This window comes from Ranitomeya variabilis, chromosome 1, assembly GCF_051348905.1.
Source record: "Ranitomeya variabilis isolate aRanVar5 chromosome 1, aRanVar5.hap1, whole genome shotgun sequence".
NCBI classification, from domain to species: Eukaryota; Metazoa; Chordata; class Amphibia; order Anura; family Dendrobatidae; genus Ranitomeya; species Ranitomeya variabilis.
Genome location: NC_135232.1, coordinates 560273516 through 560292288, shown reverse-complemented (window position 1 = coordinate 560292288; position 18773 = coordinate 560273516).

Here is an 18773-nt window from a genome sequence, read left to right as displayed (position 1 = left end):
CAGAGTACTGACCTCTATATACAGAGTACTGACCTCTATACACAGTGTACTGATCTCTATACACAGTGTACTGATCTCTATATACAGAGTACTGATCTCTATATACAGAGTACTGATCTTGATATACAGAGTACTGATCTCTATACACAGAGCACTGATCTCCATATACAGAGTACTGACCTCTATATACAGAGTACTGAGCTCTATATACAGTGTACTGACCTCTATATACAGAGTACTGACCTCTATATACAGAGAACTGATCTCCATATACAGTGTACTGATCTCTATACACAGAGTACTGACTTCTATATACAGTGTACTGACCTCTATATACAGAGTACTGACCTCTATATACAGTGTACTGATCTCTATACACAGTGTACTGACCTCTATATACAGAGTACTGACCTCTATATACAGAGTACTGACCTCTATATACAGAGTACTGATCTCTATATACAGAGTACTGATCTCTATATACAGAGTTCTGACCTCTATATACAGAGTACTGATCTCTATATACAGAGTACTGATCTCCAAATACAGTGTACTGATCTCTATACACAGAGTACTGACCTCTATATACAGAGTACTGACCTCTATATACAGAGTACTGATCTCTATATACAGTGTACTGACCTCTATATACAGAGTACTGATCTATATACACAGTGTACTGACCTCTATATACAGAGTACTGATCTCTATATACAAAGTACTGACCTCTATATACAGAGTACTGACCTCTATATACAGAGTACTGATCTCTGTATACAGTGTACTGACCTCTATATACAGAGTACTGATCTCTATACACAGTGTACTGACCTCTATATACAGAGTACTGATCTCTATATACAGAGTACTGACCTCTATATACAGAGTACTGATCTCTATATACAGAGTACTGACCTCTATACACAGTGTACTGATCTCTATACAGAGTACTGATCTCCATATGCAGAGTACTGACCTCTATATACAGAGTACTGATCTCTATATACAGAGTACTGACCTCTATATACAGAGTACTGATCTCTATATACAGAGTACTGATCTCGATATACAGAATACTGACCTCTATATACAGAGTACTGATCTCTATATACAGAGTACTGACCTCTATATACAGAGTACTGACCTCTATACACAGTGTACTGATCTCTATACACAGTGTACTGATCTCTATATACAGAGTACTGATCTCTATATACAGTGTACTGATCTCTATACACAGTGTACTGATCTCTATATACAGAGTACTGACCTCTATACACAGTGTACTGATCTCTATACACAGTGTACTGATCTCTATATACAGAGTACTGACCTCTATACACAGTGTACTGATCTCGATATACAGAGTACTGATCTCTATACACAGAGTACTGTTCTCCATATACAGAGTACTGACCTCTATATACAGAGTACTGACCTCTATATACAGTGTACTGACCTCTATATACAGAGTACTGACCTCTATAAACAGAGAACTGATCTCCATATACAGTGTACTGATCTCTATACACAGAGTACTGACTTCTATATACAGTGTACTGACCTCTATATACAGAGTACTGACCTCTATATACAGAGTACTGATCTCTATATACAGAGTACTGATCTCTATATACAGAGTTCTGACCTCTATATACAGAGTACTGATCTCTATATACAGAGTACTGATCTCCAAATACAGTGTACTGATCTCTATACACAGAGTACTGACCTCTATATACAGAGTACTGACCTCTATATACAGAGTACTGATCTCTATATACAGTGTACTGACCTCTATATACAGAGTACTGACCTCTATATACAGAGTACTGACCTCTATATACAGAGTACTGATCTCTATATACAGAGTACTGATCTCTATACACAGTGTACTGACCTCTATATACAGAGTACTGACCTCTATATACAGAGTACTGACCTCTATATACAGAGTACTGATCTCTATATACAGAGTACTGATCTCTATATACAGAGTTCTGACCTCTATATACAGAGTACTGATCTCTATATACAGAGTACTGATCTCCAAATACAGTGTACTGATCTCTATACACAGAGTACTGACCTCTATATACAGAGTACTGACCTCTATATACAGAGTACTGATCTCTATATACAGTGTACTGACCTCTATATACAGAGTACTGATCTCTATACACAGTGTACTGACCTCTATACACAGAGTACTGATCTCTATATACAGAGTACTGATCTCTATATACAGTGTACTGATCTCTATATACAGAGTACTGATCGCTATATACAGTGTACTGTTCTCTATATACAGAGTACTGACCTCTATATACAGAGTACTGACCTCTATATACAGAGTACTGATCTCTATACACAGAGTACTGACCTCAATATACAGAGTACTGACCTCTATATACAGAGTACTGATCTCTATATACAGAGTACTGATCTCTATATACAGAATACTGACCTCTATATACAGAGTACTGATCTCCATATACAGTGTACTGATCTCTATATACAGTGTGCTGACCTCAATATACAGAGTACTGACCTCTATATACAGAGTACTGATCTCTATATACAGAGTACTGATCTCTATATACAGAGTACTGATCTCTATATACAGTGTACTGACCTCTATATACAGAGTACTGACCTCTATATACAGAGTACTGACCTCTATATACAGAGTACTGATCTCTATATACAGAGTACTGATCTCTATATACAGTGTACTGATATCTATACACAGTGTACTGACCTCTATATACAGAGTACTGATCTCTATATACAGAGTACTGATCTCTATATACAGAGTACAGATCTCTATATACAGTGTACTGACCTCTATATACAGAGTACTGACCTCTATATACAGAGTACTGACCTCTATATACAGAGTACTGATCTCTATATACAGTGTACTGACCTCTATATACAGTGTACTGACCTCTATATACAGAGTACTGATCTCTATATACAGTGTACTGATCTCTATATACAGAGTACTGATCTCTATATACAGAGTACTGATCTCTATATACAGAGTACTGATCTCTATATACAGTGTACTGACCTCTATATACAGAGTACTGACCTCTATATACAGAGTACTGACCTCTATATACAGAGTACTGATCTCTATATACAGAGTACTGACCTCTATATACAGAGTACTGATATCTATACACAGTGTACTGACCTCTATATACAGAGTACTGATCTCTATATACAGTGTACTGACCTCTATATACAGAGTACTGATCTCTATATACAGTGTACTGACCTCTATATACAGAGTACTGATCTCTATATACAAAGTACTGACCTCTATATACAGAGTACTGACCTCTATATACAGAGTACTGATCTCTATATACAGTGTACTGACCTCTATATACAGAGTACTGATCTCTATATACAAAGTACTGACCTCTATATACAGAGTACTGACCTCTATATACAGAGTACTGATCTCTATATACAGTGTACTGACCTCTATATACAGAGTACTGACCTCTATACACAGTGTACTGACCTCTATATACAGAGTACTGATCTCTATATACAGAGTACTGATCTCTATATACAGAGTACTGATCTCTATATACAGTGTACTGACCTCTATATACAGAGTACTGACCTCTATATACAGAGTACTGACCTCTATATACAGAGTACTGATCTCTATATACAGAGTACTGATCTCTATATACAGTGTACTGATATCTATACACAGTGTACTGACCTCTATATACAGAGTACTGATCTCTATATACAGAGTACTGATCTCTATATACAGAGTACAGATCTCTATATACAGTGTACTGACCTCTATATACAGAGTACTGACCTCTATATACAGAGTACTGACCTCTATATACAGAGTACTGATCTCTATATACAGTGTACTGACCTCTATATACAGTGTACTGACCTCTATATACAGAGTACTGATCTCTATATACAGTGTACTGATCTCTATATACAGAGTACTGATCTCTATATACAGAGTACTGATCTCTATATACAGAGTACTGATCTCTATATACAGTGTACTGACCTCTATATACAGAGTACTGACCTCTATATACAGAGTACTGACCTCTATATACAGAGTACTGATCTCTATATACAGAGTACTGACCTCTATATACAGAGTACTGATATCTATACACAGTGTACTGACCTCTATATACAGAGTACTGATCTCTATATACAGTGTACTGACCTCTATATACAGAGTACTGATCTCTATATACAGAGTACTGATCTCTATATACAGAGTACTGATCTCTATACACAGTGTACTGACCTCTATATACAGTGTACTGACCTCTATATACAGAGTACTGATCTCTATACACAGTGTACTGACCTCTATATACAGAGTACTGATCTCTATATACAAAGTACTGACCTCTATATACAGAGTACTGACCTCTATATACAGAGTACTGATCTCTATATACAGTGTACTGACCTCTATATACAGAGTACTGATCTCTATACACAGTGTACTGACCTCTATATACAGAGTACTGATCTCTATATACAGAGTACTGACCTCTATACACAGTGTACTGATCTCTATACAGAGTACTGATCTCCATATAGAGAGTACCGATCTCTATATACAGAGTACTGATCTCTATATACACAGTACTGACCTCTATATACAGAGTACTGATCTCCATATACAGTGTACTGATCTCTATACAGAGTACTGATCTCCATATGCAGAGTACTGACCTCTATATACAGAGTACTGATCTCTATATACAGAGTACTGACCTCTATATACAGAGTACTGATCTCTATATACAGAGTACTGATCTCGATATACAGAATACTGACCTCTATATACAGAGTACTGATCTCTATATACAGAGTACTGACCTCTATATACAGAGTACTGACCTCTATACACAGTGTACTGATCTCTATACACAGTGTACTGATCTCTATATACAGAGTACTGATCTCTATATACAGAGTACTGATCTCGATATACAGAGTACTGATCTCTATACACAGAGTACTGTTCTCCATATACAGAGTACTGACCTCTATATACAGAGTACTGACCTCTATATACAGAGAACTGATCTCCATATACAGTGTACTGATCTCTATACACAGAGTACTGACTTCTATATACAGTGTACTGACCTCTATATACAGAGTACTGACCTCTATATACAGTGTACTGATCTCTATACACAGTGTACTGACCTCTATATACAGAGTACTGACCTCTATATACAGAGTACTGACCTCTATATACAGAGTACTGATCTCTATATACAGAGTACTGATCTCTATATACAGAGTTCTGACCTCTATATACAGAGTACTGATCTCTATATACAGAGTACTGATCTCCAAATACAGTGTACTGATCTCTATACACAGAGTACTGACCTCTATATACAGAGTACTGACCTCTATATACAGAGTACTGATCTCTATATACAGTGTACTGACCTCTATATACAGAGTACTGATCTCTATACACAGTGTACTGACCTCTATATACAGAGTACTGATCTCTATATACAGAGTACTGATCTCTATATACAGTGTACTGATCTCTATATACAGAGTACTGATCGCTATATACAGTGTACTGTTCTCTATATACAGAGTACTGACCTCTATATACAGAGTACTGACCTCTATATACAGAGTACTGATCTCTATACACAGAGTACTGACCTCAATATACAGAGTACTGACCTCTATATACAGAGTACTGATCTCTATATACAGAGTACTGATCTCTATATACAGAGTACTGATCTCTATATACAGTGTACTGACCTCTATATACAGAGTACTGACCTCTATATACAGAGTACTGACCTCTATATACAGAGTACTGATCTCTATATACAGTGTACTGATATCTATACACAGTGTACTGACCTCTATACACAGTGTACTGACCTCTATATACAGAGTACTGATCTCTATATACAGAGTACTGATCTCTATATACAGAGTACAGATCTCTATATACAGTGTACTGACCTCTATATACAGAGTACTGACCTCTATATACAGAGTACTGACCTCTATATACAGAGTACTGATCTCTATATACAGTGTACTGACCTCTATATACAGTGTACTGACCTCTATATACAGAGTACTGATCTCTATATACAGTGTACTGATCTCTATATACAGAGTACTGATCTCTATATACAGAGTACTGATCTCTATATACAGAGTACTGATCTCTATATACAGTGTACTGACCTCTATATACAGAGTACTGACCTCTATATACAGAGTACTGACCTCTATATACAGAGTACTGATCTCTATATACAGAGTACTGACCTCTATATACAGAGTACTGATATCTATACACAGTGTACTGACCTCTATATACAGAGTACTGATCTCTATATACAGAGTACTGATCTCTATATACAGAGTACTGATCTCTATACACAGTGTACTGACCTCTATATACAGAGTACTGATCTCTATATACAGAGTACTGATCTCTATATACAGAGTACTGATCTCTATATTCAGAGTACTGATCTCTATATACAGAGTACTGATCTCTATATACAATGTACTGACCTCTATATACAGAGTACTGACATCTATACACAGTGTACTGACCTCTATATACAGAATACTGATCTCTATATACAGTGTACTGATCTCTATATGCAGAGTACTGATCTCTATATACAGTGTACTGACCTCTTTATACAGAGTACTGATATCTATACACAGTGTACTGACCTCTATATACAGAGTACTGATCTCTATATACAGTGTACTGACCTCTATATACAGAGTACTGATCTCTATATACAGAGTACTGATCTCTATATACAGAGTACTTATCTCTATATACAGTGTACTGACCTCTATATACAGAGTACTGACCTCTATATACAGAGTACTGACCTCTATATACAGAGTACTGATCTCTATACACAGTGTACTGACCTCTATATACAGTGTACTGACCTCTATATACAGAGTACTGATCTCTATATACAGAGTACTGATCTCTATATTCAGAGTACTGATCTCTATATACAGAGTACTGATCTCTATATACAGTGTACTGACCTCTATATACAGAGTACTGACCTCTATATACAGAGTACTGATCTCTATATACAGAGTACTGATCTCTATATACAGTGTACTGACCTCTATATACAGAGCACTGATCTCTATATACAGAGTACTGATCTCTATATACAGAATACTGACCTCTATATACAGAGTACTGATCTCTATATACAGTGTACTGATCTCTATACACAGAGTACTGACCTCTATATACAGAGTACTGATCTCTATATACAGTGTACTGACCTCTATATACAGTGTACTGACCTCTATATACAGAGTACTGACCTCTATATACAGAGTACTGATCTCTATATACAGTGTACTGATCTCTATACACAGAGTACTGACCTCTATATACAGAGTACTGATCTCTATATACAGAGTACTGACCTCTATATACAGAGTACTGACCTCTATATACAGAGTACTGACCTCTATATACAGTGTACTGACCTCTATATACAGAGTACTGACATCTATATACAGAGTACTGACCTCTATACACAGAGTACTGACCTCTATATACAGAGTACTGACCTCTATATACAGTGTACTGATCTCTATACACAGAGTACTGACCTCTATATACAGAGTACTGATCTCTATATACAGTGTACTGACCTCCATATACAGTGTACTGACCTCTATATACAGTGTACTGATCTCTATATACAGAGTACTGACCTCTATATACAGAGTACTGACCTCTATATACAGAGTACTGACCTCTATATACAGTGTACTGACCTCTATATACAGAGTACTGACATCTATATACAGAGTACTGACCTCTATATACAGAGTACTGACCTCTATACACAGAGTTCTGACCTCTATATACAGAGTACTGACCTCTATATACAGTGTACTGACCTCTATATACAGAGTACTGACCTCTATACACAGAGTACTGACCTCTATATACAGGGTACTGATCTCTATATACAGTGTACTGATCTCTATATACAGAGTACTGATCTCTATATACAGTGTACTGATCTCTATATACAGAATACTGACCTCTATATACAGAGTACTGATCTCTATATACTGTGTACTGATCTCTATATACAGAGTACTGACCTCTATATACAGTGTACTGATCTCTATACACAGAGTACTGACCTCTATATACAGAGTACTGATCTCTATATACAGTGTACTGATCTCTATATACAGAGTACTGACCTCTATATACAGAGTACTGACCTCTATATACAGAGTACTGATCTCTATATACAGAGTACTGATCTCTATATACAGTGTACTGACCTCTATATACAGAGTACTGACCTCTATATACAGAGTACTGATATCTATACACAGTGTACTGATCTCTATATACAGTGTACTGATCTATATATACAGAGTACTGACCTCTATATACAGAGTACTGATATCTATACACAGTGTACTGATCTCTATATACAGTGTACTGATCTATATATACAGAGTACTGACCTCTATACACAGAGTACTGATCTCTATACACAGAGTACTGATCTCTATATACAGAGTACTGATCTCCATATACAGTGTACTGATCTCTATATACAGTGTACTGACCTCGATATACAGAGTACTGACCTCTATATACAGAGTACTGACCTCTATATACAGAGTACTGATCTCTATATACAGTGTACTGATATCTATACACAGTGTACTGACCTCTATATACAGAGTACTGATCTCTATATACAGAGTAATGATCTCTATATACAGAGTACTGATCTCTATATACAGTGTACTGATATCTATACACAGTGTACTGACCTCTATATACAGAGTACTGATCTCTGTATACAGTGTACTGATCTCTATACACAGTGTACTGACCTCTATATACAGAGTACTGATCTCTATATACAGAGTAATGATCTCTATATACAGAGTACTGATCTCTATATACAGTGTACTGATCTCTATATACAGTGTACTGATCTCTATACACAGAGTACTGACCTCTATATACAGTGTACTGACCTCTATATACAGAGTACTGATCTCTATATACAGTGTACTGACCTCTATATACAGAGTACTGATCTCTATATACAGAGTACTGATCTCTATATACAGAGTACTGATCTCTATATACAGTGTACTGACCTCTATATACAGAGTACTGATCTCTATATACAGAGTACTGATCTCTATATACAGTGTACTGACCTCTATATACAGAGTACTGACCTCTATATACAGAGTACTGACCTCTATATACAGAGTACTGATCTCTATACACAGTGTACTGACCTCTATATACAGTGTACTGACCTCTATATACAGAGTACTGACCTCTATATACAGAGTACTGATCTCTATACACAGTGTACTGATCTCTATATTCAGAGTACTGATCTCTATATACAGAGTACTGATCTCTATATGCAGTGTACTGACCTCTATATACAGAGTACTGACCTCTATATACAGAGTACTGATATCTATAAACAGTGTACTGATCTCTATATACAGTGTACTGATCTCTATATACAGTGTACTGACCTCTATATACAGAGTACTGACCTCTATATACAGAGTACTGATCTCTATATACAGAGTACTGACCTCTATATACAGAGTACTGATCTCTATACACAGTGTACTGATCTCTATATTCAGAGTACTGATCTCTATATACAGAGTACTGATCTCTATATGCAGTGTACTGACCTCTATATACAGAGTACTGACCTCTATATACAGAGTACTGATATCTATAAACAGTGTACTGATCTCTATATACAGTGTACTGATCTCTATATACAGTGTACTGACCTCTATATACAGAGTACTGATCTCTATATACAGAGTACTGATCTCTATATACAGAATACTGACCTCTATATACAGAGTACTGATCTCTATATACAGAGTACTGACCTCTATATACAGAGTACTGACCTCTATATACAGAGTACTGACCTCTATACACAGAGTACTGACCTCTATATACAGAGTACTGATCTCTATATACAGTGTACTGATCTCTATATACAGAGTACTGATCTCTATATACAGTGTACTGATCTCTATATACAGAGTACTGACCTCTATATACAGAGTACTGATCTCTATATACTGTGTACTGATCTCTATATACAGTGTACTGATATCTATACACAGTGTACTGATCTCTATACACAGAGTACTGATATCTATACACAGAGTACTGATCTCTATACACAGAGTACTGATCTCTATATACAGTGTACTGATATCTATACACAGTGTACTGATCTGTATACACAGAGTACTGATCTCTATATACAGTGTACTGATCTCTATATACAGAGTACTGACCTCTATATACAGAGTACTGATCTCTATACACAGTGTACTGACCTCTATATACAGAGTACTGATGTCTATACACAGAGTACTGATCTCTATACACAGAGTACTGATCTCTATATACAGAGTACTGATCTCTATATACAGTGTACTGATCTCTATACACAGAGTACTGATCTCTATACACAGTGTACTGACCTCTATATACAGTGTACTGATCTCTATACACAGTGTACTGATCTCTATACACAGAGTACTGATCTCTATATACAGAGTACTGATATCTATACACAGAGTACTGATCTCTATACACAGAGTACTGATCTCTATATACAGAGTACTGATCTCTATATACAGAGTACTGATCTCTATATACAGTGTACTGACCTCTATATACAGAGTACTGATCTCTATATACAGAGTACTGATCTCTATATACAGAGTACTGATCTCTATATACAGTGTACTGACCTCTATATACAGAGTACTGACCTCTATATACAGAGTACTGACCTCTATATACAGAGTACTGATCTCTATACACAGTGTACTGACCTCTATATACAGTGTACTGACCTCTATATACAGAGTACTGACCTCTATATACAGAGTACTGATCTCTATACACAGTGTACTGATCTCTATATTCAGAGTACTGATCTCTATATACAGAGTACTGATCTCTATATGCAGTGTACTGACCTCTATATACAGAGTACTGACCTCTATATACAGAGTACTGATATCTATACACAGTGTACTGATCTCTATATACAGTGTACTGATCTCTATATACAGTGTACTGACCTCTATATACAGAGTACTGATCTCTATATACAGAGTACTGATCTCTATATACAGAATACTGACCTCTATATACAGAGTACTGATCTCTATATACAGAGTACTGACCTCTATATACAGTGTACTGATCTCTATACACAGAGTACTGACCTCTATATACAGAGTACTGATCTCTATATACAGTGTACTGATCTCTATATACAGAGTACTGATCTCTATATACAGTGTACTGATCTCTATATACAGAGTACTGACCTCTATATACAGAGTACTGATCTCTATATACTGTGTACTGATCTCTATATACAGTGTACTGATATCTATACACAGTGTACTGATCTCTATACACAGAGTACTGATATCTATACACAGAGTACTGATCTCTATACACAGAGTACTGATCTCTATATACAGTGTACTGATATCTATACACAGTGTACTGATCTGTATACACAGAGTACTGATCTCTATACACAGTGTACTGATCTCTATACACAGAGTACTGATCTCTATATACAGAGTACTGATCTCTATATACAGTGTACTGATCTCTATACACAGAGTACTGATCTCTATACACAGTGTACTGACCTCTATATACAGTGTACTGATCTCTATACACAGTGTACTGATCTCTATACACAGAGTACTGATCTCTATATACAGAGTACTGATATCTATACACAGAGTACTGATCTCTATACACAGAGTACTGATCTCTATATACAGTGTACTGATCTCTATATACAGAGTACTGACCTCTATATACAGAGTACTGATCTCTATACACAGTGTACTGACCTCTATATACAGAGTACTGATGTCTATACACAGAGTACTGATCTCTATATACAGAGTACTGACCTCTATATACAGAGTACTGATCTCTATATACAGTGTACTGATCTCTATATACAGAGTACTGACCTCTATATACAGAGTACTGATCTCTATATACAGTGTACTGATCTCTATATACAGAGTACTGATCTCTATATACAGTGTACTGATCTCTATACACAGAGTACTGATCTCTATATACAGAGTACTGATCTCTATACACAGAGTACTGATCTCTATATACAGTGTACTGATCTCTATACACAGAGTACTGATCTCTATACACAGTGTACTGACCTCTATATACAGTGTACTGATCTCTATACACAGTGTACTGATCTCTATACACAGAGTACTGATATCTATACACAGAGTACTGATCTCTATACACAGAGTACTGATCTCTATATACAGTGTACTGATCTCTATATACAGAGTACTGACCTCTATATACAGAGTACTGATCTCTATATACAGTGTACTGATCTCTATACACAGAGTACTGATCTCTATACACAGTGTACTGACCTCTATATACAGTGTACTGATCTCTATACACAGTGTACTGATCTCTATATACAGTGTACTGATCTCTATACACAGAGTACTGATCTCTATATACAGTGTACTGATCTCTATACACAGAGTACTGATCTCTATATACAGAGTACTGATCTCTATATACAGTGTACTGATCTCTATACACAGTGTACTGATCTCTATATACAGAGTACTGATCTCTATATACAGTGTACTGATCTCTATACACAGAGTACTGATCTCTATATACAGAGTACTGATCTCTATACACAGTGTACTGATCTCTATACACAGTGTACTGACCTCTATATACAGAGCACTGATCTCTATATACAGTGTACTGATCTCTATATACAGTGTACTGATCTCTATATACAGAGTACTGATCTCTATACACAGTGTACTGATCTCTATACACAGTGTACTGACCTCTATATACAGTGTACTGATCTCTATACACAGTGTACTGATCTCTATATACAGTGTACTGATCTCTATATACAGAGTACTGATCTCTATACTCAGTGTACTGATCTCTATACACAGAGTACTGATCTCTATATACAGTGTACTGATCTCTATACACAGAGTACTGACATCTATATACAGAGTACTGATCTCTATATACAGAGTACTGATCTCTATATACAGTGTACTGATATCTATACACAGTGTACTGATCTGTATACACAGTATACTGACCTCTATATACAGAGTACTGATATCTATACACAGAGTACTGATCTCTATACACAGAGTACTGATCTCTATATACAGTGTACTGATCTCTATATACAGTGTACTGACCTCTATATACAGAGTACTGATCTCTATACACAGTGTACTGACCTCTATATACAGAGTACTAACCTCTATATACAGAGTACTGATCTCTATACACAGTGTACTGATCTCTATACACAGAGTACTGATCTCTATATACAGAGTACTGATCTCTATATACAGAGTACTGATCTCTATATACAGTGTACTGATCTCTATATACAGAGTACTGATCTCTATACACAGTGTACTGATCTCTATACACAGTGTACTGACCTCTATATACAGAGTACTGATCTCTATATACAGTGTACTGAGCTCTATATACAGTGTACTGATCTCTATATAGTGTACTGATCTCTATATACAGTGTACTGACCTCTATATACAGAGTACTGACCTCTATATACAGAGTACTGACCTCTATATACAGAGTACTGACCTCTATATACAGAGTACTGACATCTATATACAGTGTACTGATCTCTATATACAGAGTACTGATCTCTATATACACTGTACTGATCTCTATATACAGAGTACTGATCTCTATAAACAGAGTACTGATCTCTATACACAGAGTACTGATCTCTATACACAGTGTACTGACCTCTATATACAGAGTACTAACCTCTATATACAGAGTACTGATCTCTATACGCAGAGTACTGATATCTATACACAGAGTACTGACCTCTATATACAGAGTACTGATCTCTATATACAGAGTACTGACCTCTATATACAGAATACTGACCTCTATATACAGAGTACTGATCTCTATATACAGTGTATTGATCTCTATACACAGTGTACTGACCTCTATACACAGTGTACTGATCTCTATACACAGAGTACTGATCTCTATACACAGTGTACTGGCCTCTATATACAGTGTACTGATCTCTATATACAGTGTACTGACCTCTATATACAGTGTACTGATCTCTATATACAGAGTACTGACCTCTATATACAGAGTACTGATCTCTATATACAGTGTATTGATCTCTATACACAGTGTACTGACCTCTATACACAGTGTACTGATCTCTATACACAGAGTACTGATCTCTATATACAGTGTACTGATCTCTATACACAGTGTACTGATCTCTATACACAGAGTACTGATCTCTATATACAGTGTACTGATCTCTATACACAGAGTACTGATCTCTATATACAGTGTACTGACCTCTATATACAGTGTACTGACCTCTATATACAGAGTACTGATCTCTATATACAGAGTACTGATCTCTATATACAGTCTACTGACCTCTATATACAGTGTACTGACCTCTATATACAGTCTACTGACCTCTATATACAGTGTACTGACCTCTATACACAGAGTACTCATCTCTATACACAGTGTACTGACCTCTATATACAGTGTACTGACCTCTAAATACAGTGTACTGACCTCTATATGCAGAGTACTGACCTCTATATACAGTGTACTGACCTCTATATACAGAGTACTGACCTCTATACACAGTGTACTGACCTCTATATACAGTGTACTGACCTCTATATACAGAGTACTGACCTCTATATACAGAGTACTGACCTCTATACACAGAGTACTGATCTCTATACACAGTGTACTGACCTCTATATACAGTGTACTGACCTCTATATACAGAGTACTGATCTCTATATACAGAGTACTGATCTCTATATTCAGAGTACTGATCTCTATATACAGTGTACTGATCTCTATACACAGTGTACTGACCTCTATATACAGAGTACTGACCTCTATACACAGAGTACTGATCTCTATACACAGTGTACTGACCTCTATATACAGTGTACTGACCTCTATATACAGTGTACTGACCTCTATATACAGAGTACTGATCTCTATATACAGAATACTGATCTCTATATTCAGAGTACTGATCTCTATATACAGAGTACTGATCTCTATATACAGTGTACTGACCTCTATATACAAAGTACTGACCTCTATATACAGAGTACTGATATCTATACACAGTGTACTGATCTCTATATACAGTGTACTGATCTCTATATACAGAGTACTGATCTCTATATACAGTGTACTGACCTCTATATACAGAGTACTGATCTCTATATACAGAGTACTGATCTCTATATACAGAATACTGACCTCTATATACAGAGTACTGATCTCTATATACAGTGTACTGATCTCTATACACAGAGTACTGACCTCTATATACAGAGTACTGACCTCTATATACAGAGTACTGACCTCTATACACAGACTACTGACCTCTATATACAGAGTACTGTGTCATGATCTGTACTTTTGCCCTGTCATGGATTTGAATAATATGTCATTTGATGTATGTAACTGTTCTCTGGTTTCTATTAGCTGTAATATATGTATTTTCTTGTGCTAGGAGTTTACCTGTAACAATGTCTCCTTCGCCCATTACTTGCAGCCCTAAGCTTTAATGTAATTAAGCTTTGTCAACTAGTGAAGGAATAGCCATTCTTCCTCACAGCAGGTGGCTAGTCAAATGTACATACAACATAGACTAAGTGGAGCCGACCAGAATAGAATCTTCTGATGGACTCAACCATTGAATAGAAGGTGTGACCCCTAACCCCTTCATGGGCGGATCCCAGGAGCTCAGACAAGCCATTCTTATTTTGAGATCAGATGTGAGTTGACTTTGGAAGGAGAAGGAGTGGGGATTCTTAGCTGAGGCAAGACCCCACGTACATCTGTGACTGTGGAAGCGAACGGGGCGAGACTTGAGCTGAGGACATATCTCGTAGTTCGAGGGATTGTTTTGTGATCGCTTGGACTCGTGTGGACTATTGTTTTGTTAGCTGGCACAAGGATTATCGGGAGGTGCCCCCGAACCGGTTCCGTTGGACTAATTGTGGACTCTGTAGATCTACCTGCATGTGTTGTTCCAGCGCTCTTAATAATAAATCTGTGGAATCATCCCTTGGCCTGTTGTCCCTTCCTGCTCTGCCGTACACCCCGTCACAAACTGGTGGCAGCAGCGGGATCAGAGCAGAAGGAATGGAGGACAACGGCCCAACATCGGGAACCAGCACTGCAGAGTACAAGAACTGGACTGTGGTGAACTTACAAACAAAGGCCCGTGAACTGGGAGTCAGCTACAAGGGGCTCTCCAAGGAGCAGCTAATTGAGGCTTTGGAAGGAGTTCGCCTGCAAGATGACGCTGAGGAGGGATCCTCACAGCAAATGGAGGAAAGACTGCAGCCGGAGGTAAATACCCCAAAAAGTCAGTGGGTTGTATGGTACGAGGAGGAGTTGGCATTGCTGGGAGAGGAGGCCACCATAGCCGATAAGAAGGAGGCCATTCACAGAGCTCAGGAGAGGGAGAGGGAGGCCATTCACAGAGCCGAGGAGAGGGAGAGGGAGGCCATTCACAGAGCCGAGGAGAGGGAGAGGGAGGCCATTCACAGAGCCGAGGACAGAGCTCAGGAGATGGCATTGCTGGAGAGGCAGACCGCTTTGGAAGCAGCTAGAAGCTCCAGACAGACTGTAACCCCAGCACCTACCATGAGGGAACTCCCCAGAGTGTCCCGCAAAGACTTCAAGCCCTTTAATGAGGCTTCAGGCGATATTGAGGATTTCTTTCAGGACTTTGAGCATCAGTGTCGATTAATGGAAGTCCCGGACAGGGAGCGAGTCCGACATCTGGTGGGGCTCTTAGAGGGTGGAGCTGCCGCAGCCTATAGAGCTATGGGCCCTCGAGAGAACTGTGAGTATGCGGAGATTAAACTGACTATTCTAGAACATTATGCTGTGACACCAGACACTTACAGGACTCAGTTCCGTACTTTAGCCTGCGATGAGGAAGTGTCTTTCAAGATGTATGCCCACAGACTCAAACAAATATGTAATCGCTGGCTGGAAGCAGAGGAGGCCTTAACCTGGGAGACCTTTCTCCAGGTTATCCTAAAAGAGCAGTTTTACTTCAAGTGCCCTGCTGAGATCCGGGAATGGGTGCGTGAGAGGAGACCAGCCACTGTGGAGGAAGCTGCAGCTCTAGCTGATGAGGTTCTCACCATCAAGCCTCAGTGGAAAAAACTACTACTCAGTGAGAAAAAAACTACCAGCCCCCCAACGCTGGCAGCCCCTTGTCCTTCGGCCTCCAATATTTACCATCCCACTAGACCACCAACTCATGGTGACCTTCGTGTGACTGTGCCTCGCACTACTCCTGCTCCACCTTTGGGAATACGACATGGAGGAAGAATCCCAGAGCGCAGATGTTATGGATGTGGGCAGTCTGGGCATCTGCAATTCCAATGTCCAGGTGTTCGGAGGCAGAACCGCTACAGACCGCCTTTGCCCGTTCATTATCTACAGACCCCCTCACCAGGAGAAGAGCTGGATATAGTTCCTGATGACTTGCCAAGTGACTCGGATACCCTGGATCCCCTACCAGGAGTCTATGGGGTGCGAGCCCCAGCCACCTGTTCTTCTGAGCTTCCGCACAAACATCTACAGGAGGTCGTGCTGGATGGCCAAAAAGTTGTTGGCTTCCGTGACACTGGGGCTTTCCTCACCATAGCCGATCCCCGAGTAATTCAACCAGAAGCAATTCAAAAGGGACCAGGAATTGCTATTGAATTGGCTGGAGGCACCCAGAGATATATTCCAAGAGCGAGTGTGACCCTGGATTATGGCTTTGGGGCCAAACAATGTATGGTCGGTGTGATGAGCGGCCTCCCTGCAGATGTTCTTCTAGGAAATGATGTGGGAAATCTTCATTGCCACTTTGTCGGTGCGGTAACCAGAAGGCAAGCCAAGAGGGCAGCGGATGTGGACGTGTACAACCCATCCATGGAAACGAGGCCACCAGAAATGCCGTCACAGCCGGTGAGTGATTCTTCTTGTGGGGATAATATGAATGTTACTTGGGATAAAGTTCAGTTTAGAAAAGAGGTAGAGACTGACCCCACCCTTGCTAGTTTTAGAGCTCGAGCTGAGATAGGGCAGCTAGGGGAGAACGGGGAAAGAATTATCAGAGAAAATGGACTTCTATATCGGGTTACCAATGCCGACTCCCTAGATAAGCCCTGGACTTATAGCAAACAGCTGATTATTCCTCAGAAGTACAGAATTCCCCTATTACACCTTGCTCATGACATTCCTACTGCTGGCCATCAAGGCAAAACTCGCACGGAGAGACGATCGACTCAAACTTTCTATTGGCCGGGGATTTCCCAAGCCGTAGCGCATTTCTGCCGAACTTGTGACATATGTCAGCGTAGAGGGCGACCCGGAGATCACCCAAAGGCACCCCTGCAACCTCTCCCTATAATAGAAGAACCCTTTCAAAGAGTAGCTGTCGATATCATTGGACCTCTTGCTAAGCCAAGTAAATCTGGAAAGCAGTACATTC